This window comes from Acinonyx jubatus, chromosome D2, assembly GCF_027475565.1.
Source record: "Acinonyx jubatus isolate Ajub_Pintada_27869175 chromosome D2, VMU_Ajub_asm_v1.0, whole genome shotgun sequence".
Taxonomy (NCBI): Eukaryota; Metazoa; Chordata; class Mammalia; order Carnivora; family Felidae; genus Acinonyx; species Acinonyx jubatus.
The window spans coordinates 85,110,757-85,127,691 of record NC_069393.1 but is presented as its reverse complement, the minus strand read 5'-3'; the positions used below and the strand labels follow the sequence as shown (position 1 = coordinate 85,127,691).

The 16,935-nt window shown below is 59.4% G+C and overlaps 1 protein-coding gene and 1 long non-coding RNA gene across 6 annotated transcripts in view; one reads left to right on the top strand and one right to left on the bottom strand.

Annotated features, from left to right (window-relative positions):
* INPP5A (inositol polyphosphate-5-phosphatase A) overlaps nucleotides 1-16,935 on the bottom strand; it is a 173,316-nt gene that overhangs the window by 144,810 nt on the left and 11,571 nt on the right. The gene's annotated exons all lie outside the window — the stretch shown is intronic.
* LOC128312681 (uncharacterized) lies at nucleotides 4,372-5,596 on the top strand. Its single transcript, XR_008292277.1, has 2 exons — nucleotides 4,372-4,742; nucleotides 4,887-5,596. It is a non-coding gene; the product is annotated as an uncharacterized LOC128312681 (long non-coding RNA).

Here is a 16,935-nt window from a genome sequence, read left to right as displayed (position 1 = left end):
CACCCCCCCGGGCCTCCACCATGCCCCAGACTAGGGGTCTCTCTCCTCCGGTTTCCGACGGGAGGGGCACAGCGGCACGTGGTCACAGGGGCGCACCGACAGGTTCCACACAGACACGCGCAGCGTCTGTAAGGCTTTCGTTGGCCCTACGCGCACCACCACAAAGATGTGAAGCACACTCCGCGGCCACGTTTCGTCCCGGAGAGAGGGGAAGCCACCCGACTAAGGTCACGTACAAGGTCACGTTTCACAGCATTTGAAACAGACACAACACGAGGGTCCTGTCTGCCTTCACTGATACAGAATCAGAGTCTGGAGACACGGTGTGGGTACAACTCTTGTCCCAAACTTTTAAAGTTAGATTCCTGCTTTTCTTCTTTCCATTCAAGGGCAATATTAAGTCTAATTTCAAGACAGTGCTGAGTGAGGCGAAATGGCCGACACGTGGCCAAGATGCCCACCAGAAAACTGACCCAGAAGTCTGTCAGTGCTCCTCGGAGCACACCCTGAGTGCAGCCACCGAGCCCTCCGGGACAGGAAGCCCGTGCTCCCCTCTCAAATCGGGAGCTGGACGGCTGCCCAGGAGCAAACATGGCCACAACGAGAGACAGAAGTGACCGAGGAGGACACAGGGTACCGGCCGGCATACAGGAGAAGCACGCGGGAAACCACCCGGCCCCTGGCCGCAGGCGCCGCGCCTTCTCCGAGACAGGAATGGCCGTACTGGGCTCTGGCAGGCCCTGGCTCTACCAGGTCTTGCCCACCCGGCCGCCCCTCCACGGCCCCGCGGCCCTCCCTGGGGTCCCTGCCCCACACGCGTCTCCTCCCCCGCTCCCGAGGGGGCTGGGCCCTGACGCCACCCCCAGGTCAGGTGCACTCTTTGCACCAAAACACGGGCTCCCCCTGGTCACATCCACCCCAGGGCTCAGGCCCCAGATAAACGTGGGACACACAAAGTGGCGAGCCCAGAGAAGACACTGGCGGGGACTCACAAGTCCCCAGCACCTCCCTGGCCCCACGTCTCTCATGTAAATTTAATCTTAGACACAAATTAGAATATCCAAGCTAGCTTGCAGGATGCCCAGAGGACTATCCAGAAACATGCAGTAAACCGAATCACTTCACCAGACGGGGCTGCAAGACAACAGCGGGTTCCACGGCTCCGCGGGCGGGCTGCCTGCCGTGCTTTGTCCCGCTGGCTGCTCTTCAGGCGCAGCGGCCCTATCTGGAATGCCCTCGCGCCTCCCACATTGCTTCTGCTCCTGTCTCAGCCGGAATCCCACGCACATGCGTCAATGCCCTTCCAGGCCTTGAGGAGCCCGCTCACAGAGCCCCCCAGGGGCCGCGGCACGCGGGGTTTCTAGACTGAAGGTCCGGGTCCGCTGGTAAGCTCACGTCCGCACGGTGGGTTGCGGGCAGTAGGCGGAGGAGGACGGACCCAGGAGAGCCCATCCCCACAGCGCGGGAGACTCCGGTGCAGCGGTGGGGTGGCAGGCGGCCCACCTCAGGCCTTAGGACAGAACCCAGACTCGTCCAGCGTGCGCCCCCCCTTGGGCACTGGCGAGACGTGGACCTGTGCCGAAATTAACTTAGCTCACAGGCAAACGCTTATTGCTGAAATGTAACCCGTGCAGTCTGCATTCCAGGACAATCTAGAATACTCTAACATGCACACTGCTAGCCCATCGGGTGGAAAACGCACAGACCTGCACCATGTGCAGTGCAGGCCCCCGGAGCAGGACAGAGTGTGGGGTGGGAGAGGGACACAGGGCTAGGGGATGATGCTCCAGCCTGGACCCTCCCCAGCCACCGAGGCCTCGGGGAGCTGCCCACAGCCGGGGCACTGAGGCAAGAGGTGTCTCCCTCCTCCCATCCAGGGCTGGGCCCCACAACCCGCAGGCGCTGTCCGCACTCATGTGTCACCCTGTTCTGAACCTACCCTTCACTCAGCAAATAGAGCCAAACCTAGAGGCCTAGGGCTCCACCCCCTGGGCCACACAGGACAAGCGTGGGTCCTTCAGGGGAGGGGACCGGACCGCTGGGCAACCCCGCCTCCGCTCTGCACCCTGACGCCGCATACAGCCTCTACCAACGTGGCCGGGGACGCGCAGGCAAGGGCAGAAACTGCAGTGAAGTGGGGTGGAGGCACCATGGAAGAGACCGCATCTGCAGGGCCAGGGGCCGGGGTGAGCAGCAGGGAGAAGTCACGTCCCCAGACAGGACAGTGCCGCGGGAACGGAACGGTCCACGGGTTCTAAGATTCACGAGAGCCACAGCGGCAGTTAGGTCAGATGGCTCTGTGGCGGCGAGTTTGAGAAGGAAGAAACCAAGGAGAGGCAGCTTTGCCGTCACACTGCAGGCCTACTGCCGTCACATCCCTGTGGCCCCTGAACACCTGACAGCAGGGGCAGGCCCCCAGAGCGCACACACTATTTTCCGGTCAGCCATGCGGCTTCTGACCCTGAAAAACCACGGCGCCCCACCTGCTTCCCCACAAGCCACCAGGACAGTCGCCAAATGGGTCCCTCAAATTAAAGGGGGGAAACGGACTCCCTCGGCCTCCGCTCACTCCCTGGGCCAGCCCCGCCCTTCGGTAGACAGACCCACCGTCCTGGTGGGGCTCAGACACTGTCTACCGCAGCGTCTCGATGCACCCGCGTCTCCGCAGAAAGCGGCCACATACAAAGTCTGCTGAGCCGCCGTCCCTTCAGAAGGGGCTTTCCTTCTGCTTCCTTTCTACTCCCACATGCAAACCTTCCACCCTTTGGAGACCAAGATCCTTCATCTGACCGACGAAGGCACCCCGCCTCTGCTCCGGCCGCGCTTTCCTCCCTCCTTTGTGACAGGTATAGGAGGTAATGGCACGCCCTGCAATTGATCCCTGGGACCTGATGCAACCGGGTGGAACTCCGCCCCCTTAGGATTGATTTGCTGTCGGGACTGGCGGGGGGACTCGGCGTTCTTTTCCACCAGGGCTTCCACACCGTTCCACACACCAAGTAAGCTGGCTCCTCTGGCTGAGGTGCAGCCCTTGTCCCACGCCAAGTCCCCACAGGCTGGCGTGCCCCTTTCCCAGCTCCGGAAGGCCTCACTTACCTCTCCCTGTCTTCCGCAGTTTTACTGAGACGCCACTGACAAAATGCTGCGGAAGGTCGGGGTGAGCGACGTGGTGACCCGGGCATGTGGTGTCATCGTCACGGCAAGGTGAGCTGACGTCCAGGCCTCACAGCTTCAGGTGCCACCTTGTCGTGCCAACTCGCAGGATCTGCTCTTCAAGCGCTCAATGCAGCGCCGCTAACGGGCCGCCTGACCGCCCTGCACATTGCCCCCAAACTGCTCGGACTTCCACGGCCTCATGACCAGGCGGGAGCCCCCGCTGAGGCAGCCCTTCGCGTGGCTCTTCCTTCTCAGAATTCGCCCGGCTGCCACACACATGTCCACCTGCCCGTCCCACGTCATCAAAGCAGTGCAAACGCATCCACCCCGGAGTGGCCTGGGGCCATCCTGCTTCCCTCTGCGTCTGGCCCGGGCGGGCACGAGGCTCAGCCTAGACACAACCCAGGGAAAGTGTTGAGCCTTCCGGGAAGACCCCCCCCCACCCCACCCCCCATCACAGGAAAGCTGCATGTGACCCCAGGGGAGTAATGAGCCAGATCCTGTTACTAAACACCATTCTCCAATAAAAGCAGCAGACCCCGGGAGAACTGGCTGACTCCAGGGAGGGGGCAGGGAAAACACAGGACGAGTCAGCAAGTTCCCAAAAGACAGCGGATGCACACGTACTCGGGTCCAAGTGAAGGAGTCCAGTGGCCAAATCTGGGGCACCCCGAGCCCCTCCAGGCAACGGCTTGGGCACCCCCCTCAAAGGGCAGCCCACTCACCCCCACATGTGGGGTGCACTTGGTGACCGGACGGTGGAGAGGTGGTGGGCACCCCGGCAACGTCTGTCTTCTTCCCAAACGCCCACAAGCCCGGGCTCATCATGAGAAGGCATCTGACAAACCCAAGGTGAAGGACACCCACAAAGCACCGAGCAGTCTCCTCAAAGTGTCCAGAACGTGGACAACAGGAGGGGGAAACTGTCAGGGTCCAGAGGGGACAGAGGAGGCGAGACGACCGCACGCGGTGCGATGCCCTGGACCGGGTCCTGGGACAGAACAGGTTCGTTTCTGGGAAACCTGCTAAGACCCAAGTCAAGTCTGTGGCTCAGTCAATGGTGTCGTGCCAACGTGAATTCCTCGGCTTTGACAAAGGTGCCGTGGTCCCACGAGACGCAACTCTGAGGGGGGGTGGGGGGCACAGGGTTTCCAGTCCCTTCTGTGCCACCAATTACCCCAAACTAAAAAGTAATATATCCCCAAATATAAAAGACCCCAAATTCTAAGAAGTTGTATCAAAGTTGCCCAAAGATATGGGGAGGGGGGCTTCCTGTGTCACCCCCCTGCCCTCCGGCAACCAGCAGCTTGCTCTCTGTATCTGAGTCCACTTCTGTTTTGTTCATTTGTTTTTAGATTCCACATACACACGAAATCATATGGTATTTCTCTGACTTCTTGCACTCAGCATAATGCTCTCCAGGCCCATCCGTGTTGTTGCAATGGCAAGATTTGCCTCTTGTTTATGGCTGAGTAGTATTCCACGGTGTACACACATTTTCTTTGCCCAGTCGTCTATGGATGGACAACGCTGGGTCGCTTCCGCATCTTGACTATTGTGAATAACACTGCAGCCACCATGAGGGTGTATGTATCTTTCTGAATAAGCGTTTCCATTTTCTTTGGGAAAAAATGGGGTTGTTGTTTGGGGTTTTGGCGGGGGGGGGGTGTTGGTGTGCTTCCTTCCCCCCGCCCCCCCACGCCCAGTGTCTCTCCTTTCCAATTTTGCAGGACGCGGTGTAAGAATCTGACGGTGGCATCCAGGCTTTATCAGAGGGACAGTACCACAGGCACAGGGAGGCGTGGGAACGGAGACGTGGGGGAGCTGGGCCCGGACGGCGTGCCGAACTGCCCCACACGCTTCCCGCCCTGTGTGTGACCAGGGAGGGATTCTGTCACTCGTAACGATCAGCATCCTGACACCGTGTGTTTCCCAGAAGACCAGTTAGATTTAAAGATCAGCAGAAGTGACTACCTCTTCGTAAGTTACGCCTTTGCGTTTGCAAACGGGCAGTGTCTCCACGGACCGTCACCGCTCTCTGCGACTGTGTCGAAGCTGCCTTCACACAGAGGTCAGAGTGCCGGACTCCACGCCTGTGCGTTTCGTCATCACAAACGGGCTCCCTTCTGCTTACTGTCTGGATGTATAAGAACTTGTACGGATTAATCGCTAAAGGCTTTCACTGCGTATCACAGGTTTTCAGTAAATCCGCTTGAGTTTCCCAGATGCATAATCACATTTATAAATAACTCTCCTTCCTTTCTGATACTTCAGGATTTACGGTCTCTTCTTGTTTAATTACTGATTTCAGTAGTTAAAGCTTCTAGAAAATGTTTAAATAAACACGTTTATGTCAAGCATCTTTGTTTTGTTCAACTTCAACGTTTGATTTCCATGTTTCCAAAACAGTATTAATGAAATATTACATGTTTCAATTTTACTTTGAGTAATCATTGTTTAATCAAGAGACATTGAATTTTATCAAATATATTTTCAGCATCTACAAAAAACAGATATTTTCCTATTGATAAATTATTAACTTATTAACATGCTGGATCATGTGACGCAATTTTTCCAAATACAAAACCACACTCACACGCCTAATAAACAGACTGTTTTCTACTTGCCGCTGGGTCCTCCGTGGGACCCTCTGGCGAGCACACACAAGCGGCGGTCTACGGTGCTGGCCCCTGGGGCTCCGCGGTCTCTGAGTGTTCGTGATCTCTCTGGAGCCGGACAGTTCGCACAGGGCTGGAGTCCGCCATTCCTGGACAACTTGAAATACCTGTACCTGGTGACAGGTGGATCGTTCTGTCTTCCTCTAATAACTGGCCAACTTAACTATTCTCTCTTCTTCGGTCTGTATATTTGTACATACTTTGCTAGAAAATTACCCGTTTTTGCTCATTTTTTCAAGATCATTTAAATACAGTTGAACAAACTAAGGTCTTAAAACCGCTTTAAGTTTGACAGGTTTCCCTGGAGAACCAGGAAGAACAACACAGGTGGCCAGGCGACAGTCATACCCTGAGGCCTCCCTGTCCCCTCCCCAGGTTGTCACTGCCCAAAGGTTGTCACTGCTGCAGGTGACGACCTGGAAGAAAGTAGCATTCCTTCCTATGACCCTGCTAAAGTCCCAACTCAGAGACAAGAAGGAGGAACGGCCATATACGTGTGTTGATGGACAAGGGGCTGGTCTGCTGGCCTCGGCCCCCACCCTACGCTGGACCCAGAGCCACCTGGGAGGGCTGCGCTCTGGTCGACTACAAACCCCGAGTGTCCTCTGCGTCGTCCACACCGCAGGGTGGACGTGAGGAGCGCAAAGTGCCTTAGGGCGTCTTTGGCTGATTTCTTAAGTGGTTTAGGCTTGGAATTGAAACAAATTTTCAAATACGCACCACTTCAAATACACGGTAAAGTAAGTGGTACCATTTCTGCTCAGCCCAGAAGCTGTAAAACAACAGTGCAGAACAGGCTCGCTGGTGTCTGTGCCACACCCGGCAGAGGAGCTCCCGGCAAGGCTCCCACTGGGGGAGCTCCTGGGGGAACGGGGCGAGGGGGCTCCCGCAGGAGGAGCTCCTGGGCGGGGCGGGGGGGGGGAGTGGTGGGGCTCTCGCATCCCGCAGGGGAGATCCTGGGGGGGCGGAGCAGGGGGGGGCTCCTAAGGGAGAGGCTCCCGCAGGGGGAGCTCCTGGTGGGGGAGGGGTCAGGGGGTGGCTCCAGTGCAGGGGCTGACGTGGCCCCCAGACGGGCCCAGATCTCTGAGTCAGCAGCGGCCAGTTCCCATCTCCCTGAGGCTCACACCGGGCCCAGGCAGGCGGTCTCTCCAAGCACAGCTCAGAGTCCACTGATACAGTTCCCACACCCAGAACAGGGCCAGGCATACAGCAGGCACTCAATGAACACCTGCTGCAGGAATAAGAGAAGCCCGGATGTAGCCATCGTGAAGGCCGGAGCTCCCAGACCTCAGGGAAAGGAGCTCTCTCTACCACACCCAGGACCTCATGGCATCTACCGCTATTCATCTGTGACCTTAAGACCTCAAGACACTCCTGAGATACGCCTTCTCCTCCTCAAAGCCTAGAGCGTTTGGAACCGGGTCTCCATTCCAAGAGCCATTTTCACAGCCCCCGGTGCAGGTGGGAACACTGAGACCGGCATGGCCACGGCCACCAAGGAAACCCCGGGTCCCACATCCACAGAGAAGGGGTCACGGCCTCTCAGACACACGGTGGCCACACAGGCCCAGGGGGAAGCCCGGGGCTGTGGGGACAAACCTCCTCCCCCCACCGCGGCCTTCCCAGGACAGGTGCTGGCCACACTCCAGGAGCCACCCCGAGAGGGCAGCACGGGTGGGGAGCAGTGGGAGGCAAGGAGACACGACAGGGGCCTCCAGCCACCACATGGAACCGGGAGGCCAGACGGACCAGAGGACCGCAAAAGGTGTGCGCATCGGCCACCGAGGCTCCGGGGCCTTCCTCGGCCCCTTCGCAGGTCTCCTGGACAACTGCCCAGAGCACAGAGCAATAATCCCCAGTTAGCAGCCCCTACGGTCGGCCTCGCCAGCAATCACAGGGCCACCAATGAAGCCACCACGCATCGGGGAGAATCCAGGGCCTGTTTCCCCTACTTTCCCCTACTTTTTCTGTTCCTTTTCTTTTCCCGTGTGGCACCCACTCAACATGTCATTTTTCTTTTTTTTTTTTTTTAACATTTATTTATTTTTGAGACAGAGAGAGACAGAGCATGAACGGGGGAGGGTCAGAGAGAGGGAGACACAGAATCTGAAACAGGCTCCAGGCTCTGAGCTGTCAGCACAGAGCCTGATGCAGGGCTCGAACTCACGGACCACGAGATCATGACCTGAGCCGAAGTCAGCCACTTAACCGACTGAGCCACCCAGGTGCCCCAACACGTCATTTTTCAATAGCCATCCTGAGAAAAGAATTCCTTCTAATTTTAAAGTTCTTCCATACAGCAACCCATGATTATGATCTTTTTAAACATACACATGTATTCTGTTGCTTTCCCGACCCTGTGTATGCTCTGTGCTCACTACAACACGGAAAATTACCATTTCTGTAAAACCTGTGGCTAAGAATATGCTTGTGCCTAATTGCCACGGTGAGAATGCGTGGCCGCACCCTCATTTTGACACACGTACTCACTATGGAGGGGCAGACGCGGGACCACGCACAGCGGCACAGCCCCACCCCACCCCACCACCCCCCGCCAGGAGGCCACCTCACTCCCCGAGAAAGGCCAGAGCCAGACCTGCAGGCCGCACGGGGTGCAGGCAGGACACGTGCACGGAGACACGGGAGGAGCCCCCGCAGCGGGAGAGACCCTCAGCCGGCCCCCAGGCGCCGGGGAGGCTGCGGACTCCGAACAAAACCTCACGCTGGTTTCGAGTCTTGCCCAATTCCCAAATTCACACCATCGCCATCTGTGACCCACTCACTCTTACCCCAAAGTGAGCGTCTGGGGAATGTTTTACATAGAAAAATACATAGAAACCGAAAGGACAAGGGTCCCACGATCATTTGCACGCCCTGCCCCTTCTCGTGGCACAATGTGCTGGAAGCGCCACGTCCCCCAAACCAGCGGGAGCACCAGTCCGGAGGACAAGGGTGCCTTGGTCCCGGTGGGGCCAGGGAGACTCCACCTTCCAAGGCCCACTCCTCACACGCACGATGCGAAGGGACCCTCAGCCCCAAGGTGCTGACAGCCTGCGGGCTCCTCCCCGACGGCCTGAACGACGTCCCTCACACTCGGCCACCCTGCACCCTGCAGGCCTGCCCCCGACACACTCCATCCTCACCCCTGTCCCCTCTGGCCCCCTCCTTGTCCCTCCCGTCCTCCGCTCTTGTGGCTCCTCTGCCTCAGGGAGGAGGGAGTCTCCCTGGGTCCTCACGTGCTCCTCCTCCCCCCCCCCGACAGACGCCCTGTATGTGGAGGCTCCCGCCGCTCTTGTGACTCTGGAACTAACCCAGTTGGCCATGTCCCTGAATGTCAGCACGCCGGACTGGGGACTGCAGTGACCCCACTTGGGAGGGGTCCCAGTTCGGTGTGACCAGCACCACATACTTAAAACACAGAGCCAACCTCAAGCACTACATACTGTTCAAGTCTGACACCTGCCCCACTGAAAACATTCCAGAAGGTTCTGCGCCATCTCAACGGGTACGGGCAGAGGGCAGTGTGAGACTGAGGATGGGCTGAGCCCCGGCTGATCTGGGGAATCAGAGGGCCAGGCTAGGGACCCACACCACATGGAAATAAGACACTCTGGGATACCCTCCCTGGGGCCACCAGGTAGGAACCGTGGAAGGCCACTAGCCCAAAGACACGCTGCTAACCTGGCCATCGGGGGCCCAGGGACAAGGAGTGTGCGGTCAAGGACAGAGCGGAAGTGAGAGCCGACCGCCCACGGCAGGACCCTCCTCGTCCCGATCCTCAGAAAGCGTTCCTTGGACGTGCTTTCCAGGATCGGGGCCTTGACCCCCCTCCCTCCCCAGTCCCTCCACACCACAGTGAGAAGTCACCCACAGGTTAGCGGTCCCCACTCTGCCACCTGTCATCTGTGACTTGGGTTTTCTCGTCAAGAGCAGAGAACAAGACAGAGTGGCATGCTCCACCTCGAAGGCCTTCGCTCTTCCAACGTGAATCCGAGATGTGTCCCCAGGCCCCTCAGGGAGTTTGCCTGCGAGCTCCTGGTAACAACATGAGGCACCTGATGAACCCTGACCTCACGGAGCTTCCCTTCTGCGGGGACAGACTGGGCGCGCTAAGACTCTGACACCAGGTCACACGCTGTCCTGGGAGGGGAGCCACAGGGACAGAGGAGGGGCCCACCCCTGCAACTCAGCGGGTGCCAGGGGAAGAGGGCCCGGCTGACTGCCTCAGACGGTGACCCTAGTGGCCCAGGGTCCCACGCGAACTACGGCTGGGAAGCGCTCCAGCAACAACTGGCTCTGGGGTGAGGGCAGCCAGCTCCTACAGGCAGGAGTGTGGGTGTGGCCCAGGCTGGGTGCGGGCTGGCAGACATGCCTCGGAGCTGGTGGGACGGTCCAGCAAGAGCTGGTAAGGAGGTCAGGGTGGGGATCGGCTTGCAGGACAGAGGACCCAGGGAACGTTCTGTGTGCCTGCCCTCCCATCTCCCCACAAACCAGCCTGGGGCCGTCCACCTTCAGGAAAAGGGGATCAGGGGCAGACTGGCCACCAGGCTGAGGCCACACTCAGGAGGCAAGGGGCGGGAGCACGTGTAGGGGACAGTCTACCGGCCTGAGGTCAGCAGGGCTCCCACGGCGGATGGTGAGCTCTGCAGGCTGAACTCAAAACCGTAGCTGCAAAATGTTCAAATCTGCAATTTGTTCTCTAAAGAAAAACACAGTCGCAACCAGCAAGCAGAGCCCGGAGTCACTCTCAAGTTCCTACAGCCCAAAAACAAGCAAACCAACCCTGCGACGTCAGCGATCCCGATGGGAAAGAGGGCGGCCAAGGCCCCCAGACCCGCCCAGTCATCCTTCCCAGCCTGGACACGCTCCAAACCCCAGGAACCACCCCAATGCTCCATGCACCGGCCACCAGGAACGTGAGAGCCGGGGTACGGACAACCACAGATGTGACAGCTGGTCTCCAGAGGTGAGGGATGGTCCACGGATGCCCATGGACGCGAGAGCTGGTCCATGGATGTCCAGGGATGTGACAGCTGGTGCACAGATGTCCGCAGACGTGTGAGCTGGCCACACACACAAGCAAGCACGTTCATCCACTCCTGCTGCTTCCCGACATCCCCTTTCACACCCATCTCCAAAGTCACAGCTCTCAACCTCACGGTATTCGGCAAAACTACCCCTCCGCCTCTCCCGAGGCTCACCAAGACAGTGCCTCTGCAGAAACCCGTGAGGGCTTCCTAACTGGCTCTTGAGCCCATCAGCCGGCCACACCCAGAGGCCGGGGCGCCGGCCCCACAAGGCCCGGCGCACAGGCAGGAGCTGTCACAGCTGAGCAGTGATACATAGGAAAAAGGGCTCAAGGTCGGCCCACGGTGGCACGGCTGCCAGGACCACTGCCTGGAGAGCCCTCCTTCCGCAGGGATGCCACCCCTCCACCCCTCCTGTGCCCAGGGATGTCAATGCCCTTTGTCTGGAGGGTGGGCAGTGGGGCCCCGACAGGCAAGGTGAGGCTCCTGCAGCATCTAAGCCCCTCACTGTCACCCCGGTCCCCTCAGTGGGGCCACCTGGGAAAGGTCTGCCGCACGCAAGCAGGAGGGCACAAAAGACACGCTATGGCGGAGACGGGCACGGAGGCCGAGCTCCACGGCGGCCTCTCAGACAAGATGGACACAGAAAGAGTGGGGCCCACGGGGCGCGGTGCCACTCCTGCTAGAAGGCCCCACGCTCCTCAAGACACAGGCAGCAAACCCGGCAAGGGCTCCACACGCAGCCCGGGAGCTGGGGGCTCCCTGCCTCCTTCGGGCCATCTGCCTGTGACAGCCTTGCCACCCAGCCACAGTCCCCTCCCTGCGTCTCAACCCAGAAGCAATGACCCCCGTGAGGCCCTGGAAAGCTGCTCCTTTCTGTGATGCAGACTCCGGCGTGGGGACCCAGAGTGAAAGTCTCGTGCTTTCCCCCCTCGGCGCCCGTCAGAAGCCGCCCCCCGCCGTTCAAAATCAGCACCATGCCCTGTGCCCTTCATTACCCGAGCTGAAACTCAGCGCCACGCTTCACCAAACATCAGTTCTTGAAAACAATGTACCGTTGGACAGTTGGGGCGCCTGGGGGCTCAGTCGGTTAAGCGTCCGACTTCGACTCAGGTCATGATCTCATGGCTTGTGAGTTCGAGCCCCACGTCGGGCTCTGTGCTGACAGCTCGGAGCCTGGAGCCTGCTTCAGATTCCGTGTCTCCCTCTCCCTCTGCCCCTAGCCCACTCGCATCTTGCCTCTGTCTCTCTCAACAATAAATAATAATAAAAAAAAATTTTTTTTAATTTAAAAAAAAAAATCAATGTACAGTTGACCCTGAACACTGGGGTTTGAAGCACACAGGCCGGCTTCTCTGCTGGTTTTCCTGGTAAGTGCAGCGCAGTACTATAAACGCATCCTGTCCTCCTGATCGTTTTCTTGGTACTGTCTTCCTTCCTCGCTTGATTTACTGTAAGAATACACAGCATATAACACGTACAACATGCTACACACGTGTTAATTCACTACGTTCCTGGAAAGCTTCCAATCGGGATGCTGTTAGCAGTAAGTTTTGGGGAGTGAGACGTTATTACGGGGCTTTCTGATTGCGCAGGGCGTCATGCCCCTAACCCCTGGGTTGTTCAAAGGTCAACCGTATGTCAAGAGCGATGGTCGGAAAGCAGTCTCTGTTAAAACACATATTTACACAGGGGCGTGTTAAACGTACACACAGACGCACCCAGACACGCGCAAACGCATTTGGCCTCCATGTTAGAGTATAAAACTTCTGGCAAACGCCAGTTTAGGAAATCTCAAGGAACGAACACACCGCATGCCATGGCAAACAACGCGGGTGCAGAGGCGGTGGGGGCGCCCCAGACCGTCGCCCCGACAGGGAGCACCACATCACGTACAAGTCCCAGAAATCAGAGACCTCAGGCTCTTGCTTTCTTCCTTACCTCTCAGGTTAAAATGTGCGTTTTCAGACTGCTAATGACAAACTGTTAGAAAAATGTACTTTAAACAGAACTACGATCGACCTTTAGAGCAGCCAGAACTTGACCCTGGGGCACTTCAAACCCCCAAGTGAACGTGCTCGGCGGGGAGGACAAGGGCTGGGTGAGGACCCTTGTGGGGCCTCTAGGCTCCTCCCAGCACTGCGCCCCGGAGGCAGGAACCAGGTCACCCTTGTCCAGCCCCTGCCACCCACACAGTGGAGCCCGAGACACCAGTGACGGGAGGGGAGAGGCTGTCAAGCGGGTCCTCTGCCCAGCGGCAGCAGCAAGGGTCCCCAGAGGCAGGGACGCACTCAGCCGCCCTCCCCTGGGCCCCCCAAGCCCGACTCCCAGCCCTTCCCAGGAGCCACCGATTTTTAAAACCTCCTTTTCTGCTCAAGCTGGCAAGAGTTCCGTCTACTCTTAACTAGAGCCCCGTAAGCCGCAGCTGTTAAGAGTCTCACCGGCATCTTCCACACCAGACTGGATGATCCCCGAGAGCAGGGCTCACCCAGTACCTGGCTCGTAAGGACGGCGTCACCCCCTGGAACGCACCCCTCGTGCCTGAGGCCAAATGGACGGGTCCCGAAGGGCATTTCTTCCCAACCCCGCTTCCGAAGACCCTTCTAGGTACTTGCTGGTTCTGCCTCCTGTCAGTCACGAGGGGGCGGAGAGAAGGGAGCCCACTGGAGCACGTGAAGCCTGTGACGGAATCGCAGGCTCTCGGAGCCGTGGACCAGTGCCCAGACACGTCACAGCGCTCAGAGGGGCATCTGGCTGGAGGCTTTGCGTTTATTCAAGCAACAAAGTCAACCTACGTGCGCAAGGGCCACCTCACCCGGGGCTCGGGGCCGGGCATACAGGCAAAGACTGTCCTGAGGGTTGGTGGCACGGGACAGAGGACCCCAAGTCAGGGCCACAACCAGTGCGCCCAGCACAGGTGACTCAGGGCGCCACGTCGGAGTGGTGTCTCTGCTCAGGAAAAAGCGGGAGGAGGGCTCGGCGTCAGCCGAAAACACAGAAGGCGGAAAGCAAAGAGTGAGGCTCTGTCAGCAGGAGCTACTGCGGCAACGTGACTTTCGAGGAAGGTTCCTGGGCGACTTAATCCCGAGCGCAGCCCATACTGAAAACAGAAAACAACGGAAAAAGCGGTGAAACCAAAAAGCTGGGGCTTTGAAAAAAGATCAACAGAGCTGAGAAAACGTTTGGCTAGACCAACGAACACACTGTGGACAAACTGTAAAGCTGGGGCTGAACAGACCGTGCGGGAACCCCGCGAAGGGCCACACACCAGCAGACCGCTTAACCCGCGTGAGGGACGCACGCCCGGAAAGACGCGCTACCAAAGCCGCCTCGGAAGAAACAAAGGCCTGATGCACCGGCAGAAGGGTCAGGAGTGAATCAAACAAGACAAGCTCAGGGCTTGTGCTGAAGCGCGTAACGCATCACGGAAAGGAAGCGAAGAGGACCTAAGCCCTCGGAGGGCTCTCCCATGGCGGCACACTGCAGGCACAGTGTTGACGTGGCGACACAATTCCCAGAGAAACTGTGGGTCCAGTGCGGCAGGGACCCCGGGGAGCCCCCCGTGGAAGCGGACAGGCCAGTCCCGGAGTGCGTGTGCCGTGCAGGAGACCCACAACGAGCTCGAAGAACAAGCACCACGCGGAGGACTCACACTCCCCCATTCCAAACCCGCGACAAAGCTACGGTCCTCCACACGGTGTGGTCCCGGCACAGGGCAGACGTGCGTGTGCGGGGAGCGCACCCGAGAGATGCGTCTTTATGGCCAATTTTCAACAAGGCGCCAAGACAGTCGGGGCGGAAACCAGGCTTCTCAACAGATGGCACCGGGACCGCTAGGTAGAGATCCTAACTCACGATACACACAAAAAGTGCGTCCAACAAGCGAAAGACCCAAACAGAAGGGCTGAAGCTACGATCTTAGGGGAAGGGTCGGGGTAGATCTCTGTGACCCTGGATCGGGAGGCGGCTTCTCAGAGAGAACAGCTGAAGCACAAGGAACGAGACAGATGACTCGGACTTCATCGGAATGCGCTTGCAAGGACGCCGTCGAGAATGTGCTAAGACAGCACGGAGTGACCCACTCTCCGCCATGGGGCACTGCTGCGGCACAGGGCTGCGGTCGGTGGCACCAAGACCGGCAGAAGCCTGGCCATGAGGGAAGACCCCTGGGGGGCTGCCGGTCCACCACGCGCCCCCTGGGTACAAAGGCCAGGGCACGCTGCCCGCGTGTGTCAAGCGATCCTTCCTCCGAGGCCAGGGGTCCTTCTGACGCTCAGTGGCACTTTGTCAGCTTGCAACCAGGAGTCCACGGGACGGCGGGGGTCCGGCTCGGGTGCTCAGGTGGAAGGAGGGCACCCCAGCCACCCTCCTGCTCCACAGTCACACCAACCCAGACAAGCGGCGGGAAAAGTCCCCTCAGCCAGCCACAGAATGTACAAGTGGCCGTCTCCTCAGCTTTCTACACACGGGAGAAGGAGTTTATGGGGACCCGGTGAGCGTGGGGGCGACCCACAGCCGGTGCATCCCTGAGGAGGGATGTGCTCCAGGAGCGACCCCCTGGCCCCAAACCTACCTGGCTGCAAGCACACACCCCTGCCACCCGACCAGAGACCCATTCCACCAGCGCGTCCCGGTGCACTGGCCGAGGCTGTCCACGGCCGGGCTCTGAGCCGGCGGTGTGCCACTGGCCGTGGTGTGCGGCTGGGGAGGTCAGGGGCGGTGTGCCATTGGCCACGAGTGTGCGGCTGGGGAGGACCTACGTGTTTTGTAACTTGAGCACCGGCGGTGGGGTCGGCCCGTGTGTGACAGGGAGGGGCTGGCCCAGGCTCCCTCCGCCCCGGGCCCTGCGCCCCCACCGGGCACCGGAGACGCTCACAGACCCCCAGTCCACCGCCCCCGGCCCAGGAACGGTTCTCCCTCCGTGAACGCACCGCTGGGGCCACGTTAAATCCCGGGGGGGGCGGGGGGGGGGTGCGTCCTCTCTCACGACATGCTACAATTTCACGTCCACCTGTCACAGGGGAGGTTCCTCACGCAGCAGCTGCCATAACACACGGACCGGTCTGTGGTCTGTCTGCGCAGCCGGCATTTAAGGCAACTCGAAATGTCGTGCAAGATACCGGCGAGGCATTTCAGGGAGCCTTCCTGGGTCACTCTGCGTGACTTTTTCCATTACAGAAAACTAGAACCATCAGGGTTATCAAGGCTCACAGACGTCACTTTTCTCCCCGAATCTAGGAGACGTCCGCCTGCCCCTGGCAGAACCTTCTCACACCGCAAACAGACATGGGAGTGCTCCCGCCAGGACCTTGCCGCCTGTCACCCCTCGCTCCGTGGGAGGCGCTCCTCGATGGACCCGGTCCTGGAGGGCCAGTCCCATGCACCTCTCCGCTCACCTCCCTGGGCTATCCGGAGCTCCTCACCCTTCCAGCCCAGCCCTAAGCACCCCCTTCTTCCCCTTCCGGACTGACTCACTTATCAGTAGTGAAAACGCAGGCAGGGTGCAGACGGTTCCGACGGCCCCCGTGTGCATGGAGGAGGGAACTAACTGTCCCTCCTCAAGGCCCTGCCCTGGGGGACGACAGTGGGGTCGAGGCAGTGGCACCCACACCTCTCGGCTTCTTCCTACTGGGCCACAGTGGGGGGGGGGGGGGGGCGGGGGGCCGTGAGCCACAGTCCCCATGCATGGAGGGAACAAGGGCTCGAGCACAGTCAGACCCACGCAGCCTCTCGGCCCACAGTGCAGTTTCCGCCACTCACTGGCTTTGCCGGACCACGCCGACCACACCGCCCACGCCGACCGTGCGGCCTCCCAAGCAGGCCTGTCTCCCCATTTCCTGCCTCTGCTCCTGCCCTGCAGTGGCCCCGGAGGCCGCCTCTTCCTTACTTCTCCAGCCGGCCCCCAGGCCCCAGACACTTCAGGTGCTGGCTCTGGCTGCTGGCCCAAGAGGCTACCTGTGGTCTCTGGGCCCAGGGCATCTCTGGGCCTCCTAAGCGACCTTCAAGTTCCTCTCCTGCCCCACTGGGCGGCCAGGGTAGCTGGGTGTTCAGAGTATGAGCCACGAGCCAGGTGG